Source organism: Theropithecus gelada, chromosome 15 (genome assembly GCF_003255815.1).
Source record: "Theropithecus gelada isolate Dixy chromosome 15, Tgel_1.0, whole genome shotgun sequence".
Classification (NCBI taxonomy): Eukaryota; Metazoa; Chordata; class Mammalia; order Primates; family Cercopithecidae; genus Theropithecus; species Theropithecus gelada.
Window position 1 is genome coordinate 104,189,563 of NC_037683.1, and position 11,899 is coordinate 104,201,461.

An 11,899-nucleotide genomic window follows, 5' to 3' on the forward strand; every position below is an offset into this window, starting at 1 on the left:
CTGCTTAGGCCGACTTCACTGTCTTCCCCTTCCAACAGGCCGCTAAAAATGGCCTGCAGGTGTGGACGGCTCTGATGTTGCAAAACCGCGCAGGAAACAAGCGTCTCAGGTGGAGGCGGAGGCCCAGGCCCTTCCCAGCCAGAGCAGGCAGCCCTGCAAGGGCTGTTGCTTCGTATTTAAATTCTCGTTTTTTTATCCTATTTCGAGGTCCTCTCTGGGATTTTAGGAATGTGGAGACGTGCCAGGAGTGACACCGAGCACGGAGCGGTCAGGCTGGCCGGAGGCGGAGCGCTCAGGGACACGTCGCCCACGCCGAGCGCGCCTGGGCCTTGGAACAGAGTCTGGGAGGGGTGAGGGCGAGGCTGGGGTGGCTGGAGAGAGCTGGCTGCGGGCTGGGCAGAGAAAGAGGCTTTGAGACTCCCGATCAACTTTATAATGCAGGGGAAAGTCAGCCTTTTAAATGAGGTTAAGTACCCTGAGAGTGATGGTAAATAGAACAGGCAGCTCTTTAAGTGGAAATAAAGTGCTTTCGGTACCGTCATAAAGCTGCAAAACGCAGCTTAGCTGGGAGAAGTGGATTTCACGTGGGAGAGAGAGCAAATTAGAATGCAGGCTCAAGAGCGATTTAAGAGGGCCCCTTCAACCAGGGAAAGAAAGGGAGAGGGAGAAGGGAGGAGAGAGAGAGAGTCTGACTGATTGATTATGGCCAACTGTGAGAAGCGGAATTCCACACTGAGGTCTGACAGCACCCTAATAAGCACTCCTGCTCTCCCCCCACCATGTGCCCACCCCACCTCTTGCAGCCAAGCAATGCAACATCAATAGGAAAACAATCTGACTTCAGTGCAATTTTCCACACATTTAAAGATGCTTTGCATATTTTTTTTCTAAAATCCCCCATGAGGCTCTACAGTATGTTTCTGAATTCTTTTTAACCTCTCAACTTGTCAAAAGAGCATTTCAAACCCTAGATCTCAGGGGTCCCTGCCAGGCATTTTCAAGTATGATTTTTTTGGGGGGGGAGGGGCATCAACAAGTTAAAACCGAATTGAGCAACAAAGTAAGTGTCATTTTGTGTTTTCTTTGGTTAAGACAAACAATAAAAGCTGGCTTGATGTGTTAACAACATTCCCGGTTTACTTGGTCAAAACCCAAACCCCAAAGAGGCTGAACTGAAGTTACATCCCATCTCCTGCTGCAGCGAGGTGACGTGCGTTATCAGTTTTGTCTTCCATGTCTTCCTCATCCTGCTGTTTGCTCCACGGCTCTTGACAGGATGGAGACGAGGGAAGAACTTCCACATCCACATTCAAAACGTCTGCCAGAATTCCCTCAGGCAAGTAAGAGATGGTTTCTCTTCAAGAGCTTTGCATGTTGATGAGACAATGAGTCAGGAAGAGATTGAACTGCACTTGCTTGAATGTAAAGCTGCTTGAGATTTTCACATTGGAGTCTGGTACCCTTTCTATAGAAAAAGTCACTGGCTTGTCACTACTCAGAGCATGAATTTCCATGTTACTAGAGTTTCTTTGATCTTCAGAGAGAAAGTGTGAAATAGTTAAAGGCTTAAAAGTGGCCAGAAAATTCATAAACATGCATTCAAAAATAATTTCATTCCGTTCTAAAATTAGAAATGGAAAACGTCAAGGGAATCAAAACAAGTTGTTAAAATCAGTATTCATGTTGGATCAAATCTTTGTTTGTTTCAAATTCATTTTATTGATTCTTGAAAAGCCCTGGGAGGAGGTGACTCATACTGTTCCCCCTGAACATAGTGGCAAACCATGTCCCTGAGAAAGGATGACTCTCCCAAAATATATGGCATGCAGCGGGGCAGGGGCCTGGGCCTCAGAGCCTTTTCCCTTGTCGGAATGCAAACTTCCATTCTGGGAATGTAAATTGTGTGGATGATAATATCATGCTTTGGCTGTTGGAAGAAGCATTCAGGAAACGTGCCTTAGGCATATTCAGTTTGTTGAAAAACTAAGAATGTCACATATACAGTTTGGCCACCTACTTCACAGTGGTAACTTAATATAGCATTGTTATTTTTCTATACAGCCAGAATGCTAAATTTGATAGTTGAATAGTTATTGGATTTGTTTCAGAAGGAAACGTCTAGATTCTCTGCTGAACAGCTCTCTAAAGGAACAACAGAAGCAGAATATTTTTCTAGAAGGCATAGAATTTGGCTAGGGCACTTAAAAAAATCTATTAATAGATCCTCATACCAGAGATTCAATAACATACTAGTGTCCTGAGCAAATTGTACAAGGCACTGTGCCTGGCCCACCCTTCTGCCCCACTGGGCCTGGGTTAACAGCCCAGCATGTCTAGGCTGGGCACTGGCATTCTAGATGCACTGACTTTTTTCTCATGTACACACACTTAGAGTTTACACGTACATGTTCTTCTTTGTGTGTTCACTATATTTGATAGCAATTTATCTTTTTCCTTAAATGGATGAAATACAATTATTTAACATATCTTTTTCCTTAAGTGGATGGAATATAATGTATTTAACAACTCTTCCTATTGTTTCTAATCCAATGGCCAAAAACCCAAACAAACGAACCCTGATTTGAATTTGCAATTTCCTGAGACTGGACATTTTTATGTATGTTTATTAGCTACCTGTATTTCGTTTTCTGTAAATAGCCTATTTATTTTGTCAGTTTTTCTCTTTCATTGTTTGCATTGTTCTTATGGTTTTGTAGATGCTCATTATACATTCCGGATACTATTTATTTGTTTGCTAAAATCTCCCTATCTGTTACTTGTCTTCTCCAAATGTTTCAGAACAGCTATTCTTATGCATTTTCTTTTGCACATAAACTTGAGAATCAGTTTGACAATCCCAACTAAAAAGAGAAATCTTCTTTGGATTTTTATTGTGATTGAAATGAGTTTATATTATTTGGGAAAAATGCAATCTTTATAATATTAGGGCATCCTTTCAGGAAAATGATAGGTCTTTCTATTTATTCAAAATTATTCGTGTTCTTTAAGGTTCAACTGTAGATTTCCAATAGATAGCCTCTATTAGGTTAAGGGAATATTTTCTACTAATAAGTGAACAAGGATTTTTTCCTTAATTAGGAAAAAAATTGAATATTTTAAAATACATTTATATCCATTGAGAGGATACATAGTTTTTCTCCTTTGTCCATGAAGGGGATAAACTATGTCAATAGATTTTCTGATATTGAACCATTCTTACATTTGAAGTATTAGCCCTGATTCTTCATCATATTTTACTTCTTTAAAATATAAAGTTAAAATCAGTGAGCTAAAATTTAATTGAGATTTTCATATTTATGTTCATAATTATATGAATGTGATTTTTTTTTCTCGTACTCTTACCTAGTTTGGGATAAGGATTGTATGAACTTTACACAATGAGTTGGGACATGTTCATGTGGTTTGGCTGTGCCCCCAGCCCAATCTCGTCTTGAATTGTAGCTCTCATCTTTCCCAGGTGTCATGGAAGGGACACGGTGGGAGGTAATTGAATCATGGGGGTGGGTCTTTCCTGTGCTGTTCTCGTGATGGTGAATAAGTCTCACAAGATCTGATAGTTTTATAAAGGGCAGTTCCCTGCACATATCCTCTTGCCTGCTGCCATGTAAGACGTTCCTTTGCTTTTCCTTTGTCTTCCCCCATGATTGTGAGGCCTCCCCAGCCATGTGGAACTGTGAGTCAATTAAACCTCTTTCCTTTATAAATTACCCAGTCTTGAGTATGTCATTATTAGCAGCATGAGAGCAGACTAATACACATGTCTTAGTCCATTTCCTGTTGCTGTAACAGAATACCGCAGACTGGGTAATTTATAAAGAAAATAAGTTTATTTGGCTCATGGTTCTGAAGGCTGGTAAGTCCAAGAGTGTGATGCTGGCCTCTGGCAAGGGTCATTCCACTCCCGAGATAACAGCATTGACCCACTCATGGAGCCCCCATGACATAATTAATTCTCAAAGGCCCCTCTTCTTAATACTGTTGCAATGGCAATGAAATGTCAACATGAGTTTCAAAGGGCTCAAACATTCAAATCAAAGCAGAACATATGTCTCATTTTTTGCTTACTGAAAAAACATACATAAGATCGGGAATACTTATTCCTTGCAAATTTGGTCAAACCTACCTATAACCTCTGGGTCTGGGACTTTTTCAGGGACAGGGTAAAGTGCTTTTGAAGGGAGGATTCTCACAACAAGCTGGATATTTTGGTAGGCCTATAGGTTACTTTCTGTTATAATTCTACCCCCTGCTTCCATGATTTAAGGTGAATGCTTACCAGCTTTCAACTGTGTTTGCTCTCAAATGTATTTACAAGTGTACCTGTATAATTACTTTATTTAATTTAACATTATATGGACCAATGGCATAATTGCCAAAAACAAGTTTTCATTTTCATGAAGACTAAGTTGAATACTTTAGGAGGACTAGATAGAATTGAGTCACTTCGATAAATGATTTGTACTTAAATGTTCTAATACAACTGGAAGCATGGGTGAAGGCAGGAATTTATATCCTTATTACTCAAAGTGTGGCCCATGCACCAATATCAGCTGGAAGCCTGTTAGAAATGCCAAATCTCAGAACCACACCCACACCTACTGAGTCAGACTCTGCATTTTAACAAGATCCCCAAGACATTTGTGTGCACAGTAAAGTTTGAGAAGCTTTGATTTATAAGAATTCCACAATCAGATTACAATAGCTCCCCCCCGCCCCCCGCTTATCTGACGTTTCCCTTTCCTCCGTTTCTATTACCCAAAGTCAACCATGGTCCAAGAATATTACATGGAAAATTCCAGAAATAAACAATTTATAAATTTTAAATTGCAGACTGTTCTAAGTGGCATGATGAATTCTCTTGCTGTCCCATTCCATCCTGCCCAGGATTTAAATCATCTTTTATCCAGCTGTAGACACTCCCCAGCTGTTGGTCACCAAGTAGCCATCTCGGGTAGCAGATTGGCTGTCATGGTATCAGTATCACAGTGCCCTGTGTTCAAGTCGCTCTTATTTTGGTTAATAGTGACTCCAAACGGCAAGAGTAGTGATGCTGACAGCTCAAATATGCCGAAGAGAAGCCATAAAGTGCTTCCTTTAAGTGAAAAGGTGAAAGTTCTCAACTTAATAAGGGGAACAAACACTGTGCTTATGTTGGTAAGATCTATGATGAGAACGAACCTGCCAACTGTAAAACTGTAAAGAGAGAAAAAGAAATTTGTGCTAGTTTTGCTGTCATACCTCCAGCTGCCAAAGTGATGGCCACAGTGTTAGTAAGTATTGAGTTAAGGTGGGAAAGGCATTGAATCTATGGATGGAAGACTTCAGCAAAAATGTGTTCCGACTGACAGCAATCATGTTTGGTGTCTGTGGTTTCAAGCATCCCCTAGGGGACCTGGGACATATCCCGCATGGATTAGGGGGCATTACTGAACAGTGTATGTCTTAATATTTTCCCTCTGTTTCAAAAATCAAAACCCATAAATTGTCAAAAGTGAACTATAAGTGTTTACATAAGAAAAATGAGGTAGAAATACAATCGGATGTCCAATTTTAAAGAGAAGGCATTAACCCTGCATAAAACATTGGTGAGTGAATATATGTTTCTATGGTTTCAATTAAAGTAAAAGTTTGAGATCCATAATGACTTTTTTTAAATAATTATTCACTTTAAACACTTTTTTCACTTAACCGACTGACTATAGGCCTGGACTGTGTTGGATTAGAGGGATTCTACTGTAATTTATATTTTCCTGGATTAGCATTACTTTCATCTAAAGTCCCAAAAATATTGACATAAAGTTGTATTCAGTTCTAACCTTTTTATAACTTCAGTTTTGGACACGTTTTCACTTCAAATGCTTTCATTTATGCCTGGTTGCTGCCGACTGTTTTGTTTTTTACTTGTTCAGAATGTCCGGAAATTTATTTAAATTACTTTTTATTTTCAAAGCACTACCATTCTGTTTGTTTATGCTTTCTTTCACTGATGTTTACTTTTATTTTTATTATTTTCTTACTTTTGCTATCTTTGCTTTTATTTTATTATTTTTTTTCTGCCTCTCTTGTTTTCTAGCACCAGGGTTGAGAGCTACAAATTTTCCTCTGACGACTGCTTTGTCCATGTCTTTCATGACGTGGTACTCTCATGGACATTCATTTCTTAATCCATAACTAATTCCAGTTATTTAGCTTTTCTTTTCTTTTTTATCTTAAAGCGTGTTTTAAAATCTTGAAATAGAACCATTTTGCCAGGCTTTTGATATTAATGCTTACTTTTTCTGCTGTCTGTTCAGAAAATGTGGCTTATCTGATTTTTTCATTTTGGAATTTCTTAAGCTGTTCTCTGTGTTCTACCTCAGCAACAATTTTTGTGGATGTTCTGTTTGTGTTCGAAAAGAGGGTATGGTCTTTGTTGGCATAAGAGAAATGTGTCTGTGTGTATAGATTTATATACATTTATAGTTAAGTTTGTTAATTATGCCATTCCACTCTTCTACATCTTTTGTTGTTTGTTTGTTTGTTTGTTTTTGTCTCCCATGTCAAACTGCTCATCCAGCAGTTATTCCACTCCACTTCTATTTGCCCATACACCCTGAGTTTTTTTTCAGGGGTAGCAACATGCCCATGCTAGGAGACAAATGATGATTAAATCTAAGCCAGCATTTCCTAACAGAGGCCTTGCTGACATTTTGCTCCTGCATAGGATGCTGATGATGTAAGAGCACAAGATCTAGAGCTGTGGCAGCCATCTTGTGATCATTAGGCACGTTTACTCGTTTTCAAGTGTATTTGCTTACCGCTTCTGGTGTAACCTTCATGTTTCCTTTGTATTTATTTTTGTTTTGCTCATGCACATTTCTTTTTTTTTTTTTGAGACGGAGTCTCGCTCTGTTGCCCAGGCTGGAGTGCAGTGGCCGGATCTCAGCTCACTGCAGGCTCCACCTCCCGGGTTTATGCCATTCTCCTGCCTCAGCCTCCCGAGTAGCTGGGACTACAGGCGCCCGCCACCTCGCCTGGCTAGTTTTTTGTATTTTTTAGTAGAGACGGGGTTTCACTGTGCTAGCCAGGATGGTCTTGATCTCCTGACCTCGTGATCCACCAGTCTCGGCCTCCCAAAGTGCTGGGATTACAGGCTTGAGCCACAGTGCCCGGCCCATGCACATTTCTTTAAAAAAAAAAAAAAAAAAAAAAAATCTAAGGTAGACAGTCCAGCAGTGGTACATTTTCTGAGTTCTTGATGCCTAATGATATCTATTGTTTGTCCGCTATAGTTTTGCATTTCACTGACCTTCGGCCTGATCTCCCCAAACCCTCCTGCCTCACATTGTCTTCTCCTGTATTCATTTTGCTCTGGCTTTATTTTTCGCGGGAGCTGATCCTGTTTGTGCTCTGTCTTTCAGAAACTGTTCAAGATCTCTCTTACCCCATGGCACTCTTTTGTTTTCCTGCATCGCTAAGGATTTTATTCTTTTAAAATTTTCTTGTCATTTTTGTGGGAATTGCGGCTGAAATGATGGTAGATACATGGGTTCAGTCAGTCATCATAATTCCATATAACACTTTTTTTTAACAGAAAAACCAATAATTCACTCTTTAGAAATGTATAGAGCAATAACAGTTTTCAAGTGATTCTATTTGGGCTTAGGAACAGGCTGATTCCTGTTCTGTGGGTTTTTTCCTCCCCTGGCTATGTTTTATGTTTTCTGTTGGACCCTTTTCTAGTATCATTTAAAATATGCACTTTCTTCTAAGCAGATCCCCAGCCTAAATGGAGAGCAAAGCACAAATATACATCACACCGGAGACAGGCCACGCTTGGCATCCAGTAGCTCTTCAATTTCGGTTTGCCCTGCCATCCAAAGAGGGCATCCTTAAGGCTGGGCGCGGTGGCTCATGCCTGTAATTCCAACACTTTGGGAGGCGAGGTGGGCAGATCACCTGAGGCCAGGAGTTTGAGACCAGACTCACCAACATGATGAAACCCCATCTCTACTAAAAATACACAAAGAGGCAGGACAATCACTCGAACTGGAAGGTGGAAGTTGCAATTAGCTGAGATGGCGCCACTGCACTGTAGCCTGGGCGACAGAGCGAGACTCTGTTTCAAAAACAAAGCAAAACACCACCACAAAACACACACAAAGTGGGCACCCTTTATTCCGTTGAGCAACCTTGCCCCAATTTCAGGTAATATTTTCCTCAAATAAAACTGTGGTCTCCCAGGTACAGACCAGGTAGCTCTTGTTTAAAGTGGAGAATTTACCAAAAGTAAGTGGCAGAACCAGGGGCCCTTGTACCTGTGGCTCAGGCCCCATGGGAACTGAGATCTGTTTATGGGCTTTCAGCAGAAAGCCCCAGATTCTAAGGGGTCAGGGTGCTAAGGTGGCCTGGATAAGTGGATTGGGGGTTTGGAGCCAATGTCCACTCTCCATGTGTGCCACAGGGCAAGCTATTGAGACTCTGCAGACTGCATGTCCTTAACCATGAGATGGTGAAATAGCCACGTCTGCTTCATGGTTCCGCTGTAATGAGTAAATCACATGCATGGTGCTCAGGGCCAGGACTGGCACTCTGTCAGCACTCCATAGGCTGCAACCACTGCTGTCACTGCAGCCCCTGAGGTGCCCACCCTCACCACCGGCTGCACATGCCAGGGTGAAGTTTGGATGCTTGCGTCATCAGGAGTCACCAGGAACAGCCTGAGTACTGATGTAAACATAGATCTTAAAATGCTGCTGTCTACAGATACAAAAAAATAACAGGCACCAGGTCAAACTAGGCAATGCGGTGTGTGTGTTCATGCTTTACGTGTGTGCAGTCAGTCGAGTGCTGCATAGTGACGTCTGGGTCAACACTGGACCACATAGACACCAGTGGTCCCTTAGGTTACAGTGCAGCTGAAAATTCCTATTGCCTAGTGACCAACCCGTTGCTGACGCAAATCTGTGATGAGTAGAAGAAACAAACCAAGCAAACCATCGTGATTGTGTTTCTGAAAAGAGGGACATCTCCTCAAGAAGAGCCTTACGCAGGTCCCGCAGGAGGGATTCCAGAAGAAGGCATTGTTATCACAGATGACAGTTCCATGCGTGTTCCTATCCCTGAAGATAGGAAGGGATAAGAAGTGGAGGTGGAAGACAGTGATACGGATGATCCTGACCTTGTGGAGGCCTCAGCTAATGTATGTGTTTGCATCTTGGTTTGTTTTTTTTTTTTAACGAAACAATCCAAAAGTTTAAAAAATTAAACATTTTAAAATAGAAAAAAGCTCATAGAATAGGGATAGAAAGAAAATATTTTTGTCCAGCTATACAATGTGTTTGTGTCTTACGCAAAGAATTATTACAAAAGAGTAAAAATGTTTTTTAAAAAAATTTAAGGTTAGATAGTAAAAATGTTATAGTAGGCTAAGGATAATTATTAAAGAAAGAAAACTTTTAATAAACAGTGTGGTCTAAGTGTACAGTATTTATAATGTCTACTTGAGTATACAGTAATGTCCTAGGCCTTCACATTCACTCCGCACTCACTGACTCACCCAGAGCAACTTCCAGCTCTGCTAGCTCCATTCATGGTGAGTGTCCTATACTGGTGGACCATTTTTTATTTTTTAGACTATATTTTTACTGTACTTTTCTATGTTTATATTGTTTTGATATACAAATACTTGCCATTGTATTACAGTTGCCTACAATTTTCAATACAGCAACATGCTGAACAAGTTTACAGTTTAGGAGCAATAGGCGATATCAGACAGCCTAAGTGTGTAGGCAGCCAGGTTTGTGTGAGTACACTATGACGTTCGCACAAGGACACAATCAACTAATGATGCATTTCTTAGGCAGACCCACTTTGTTAAGCAATGCATGACTATATATGCTTATATGAGTGTGTGCATGTGCATGTTTGTGGGTATGTATGTGGATGTATATAAATGTGGATATATATACATGTGTATGTTCGTGTTTTACATGTATATGTGCTTGTGTGTGTATATACATGAATGGTATATATCTTTGTGGATGTAAGTATGTAAGGCTATATGCAAATGTGCATAATTGTGTGTGTTTATATATGTTTTGGGGGATAACACATCATGTCAGAGTGTAAATCTATGCATCTCATTCCTTCAGCCCTACCTAGGTCTCACAAAGTTTCTCAGTTTACAAAACTCATTGTCAGATACAACTATGCTGATACTCATTCATGCAGTGTCCAAAGGGATGTTCCAACTGTCTTTATAGCATTTGCATTAGCATAAATATTACATTAGTGGGACCGTTTAGAATGGGCTTCTCTCTCAAGAGACTCTGCAACACAATTCTTGAAACACTCAAGTCTGACAAATGTGGATCACATTTAAATAAAATATTGAGACAACTCAGTTAAGTGACTGACAGCCAGAGGGGGAGCGAGGCATAGTTAATCATTTCTTCTTAAAGAAAAAATGTATTTCTAAAATATTTGTGGATCCGTTTCCTAAATTGCTTTGTAATCTGTAGAGGCGATTGCCCTTTAAACATCTTCCATAATATTAGTGTCCTTTTAAAGTTATAATCAATTTTCTTTCCATCCATTTCATCCATTTTCCAAGTTGGCATGAGTTATAGACTCTTCCCTGAGCTCTTCTTTCCTCCAAAATTATTGTAAAATCCAATTATGGCCTAATATTCAGTACTCTCTGGAATTGGAGGAGCTGCCTATAGAAAGTCAGACAGAAATGTGAGTACTGCATTTATTATCTGTTTATCAGCAAAGGAGGCATATTTTCATTGTAAGTGGAACCAAGATCATCATACGAAAAAAGCAGGTCTACATGCAATGCCATCGTCTTGTCAGTATTTTAACGAAACTGTACACCTGGTATGCAGATATGTAGCTAATGCCAAGAGAAGGTTCCAAGTCTATCATGACCTGTCTGTGCTCACTTGCAAAGAACAGAACTCACTCGAGCCACTTCAAGTGGTCAAGGATGTATGGCAGGGTATTAAAAGGAGTTCAAGACCAGCCTGGCCAAATGGTGAAACCCTGTCTGTACTAAAAATACAAAAATGTTAGTGGGCATGATGGTGCTCACCTGCAATCCCAGCTACTCAGGAGGCTGAGGCAGGAGAATCACTTGAACCCAGGCAGCGGAGGTTGAAATGAGCCGAAATTGTGCCACTGTACTCCAGCCTAGTGACAGAGTGAGACTCCATCTAAAAAAAAAAAAAAAGAAGCAGCTACTGGCACTGGGCACCGGCCATGTGCTGGGAGATCTTGTAAATACCTCATAGGCAATAGTGCCCATCCAGTCACACAACATCCCATGCAGTAGATCCTACTGTGCTTGCCATCTTACAGAGGAGGAGGTTAAGGCACCAGAGGAGAGGCAAACACCAGCCTGACCTCAGAATTCACCCTGTGAACCAGGAACCAGGACCACAGCATAGGGCTGTGAGTAGGACCAAGCTCGCTCTTCACTTTTTCTATGTTCCTGGTTCTTTCTGCTCAGGCAGTGCCTTCCAAACCTCTTCGTTCCTTTCAGGGCTTTCCTAAGCCCTTCAGCATCGAGTCCACATTTATTTTCCTGTGCCCTTGGATCTCTTAAGTTAACGGGATATAGTCATATATGTCAAAATACCCCCTATTATGATATGGAGTTTTTCACAATTTTGAAGCTCTTCTTTTGATTTTGAAAGCAAGTTCTGTATTTTCATCACAATGAGATGTGTCCCTATAAAACCTTGCATAAATGCCATTTACATATTCTCTCTCTTATACACACACTCACACATACCACACACACACTACACATACACCACACACACACCACACACACACACCACACACACCACACACACCACACACACACCACACACACACACCACACACACAC

At 40.7% G+C, this 11,899-nt stretch overlaps 1 long non-coding RNA gene across 1 annotated transcript in view; it reads right to left on the minus strand.

The window, feature by feature from the left end:
- Positions 1–1,111: 1,111 nt before the first annotated feature.
- The window catches only part of LOC112608347, a 47,510-nt gene continuing 36,722 nt past the window's right edge, over positions 1,112–11,899 (minus strand). The window contains exon 2 of the long non-coding RNA XR_003115978.1: positions 1,112–1,534. This is a non-coding gene — a long non-coding RNA (uncharacterized LOC112608347). The remainder of the gene's footprint in view (positions 1,535–11,899) is intronic.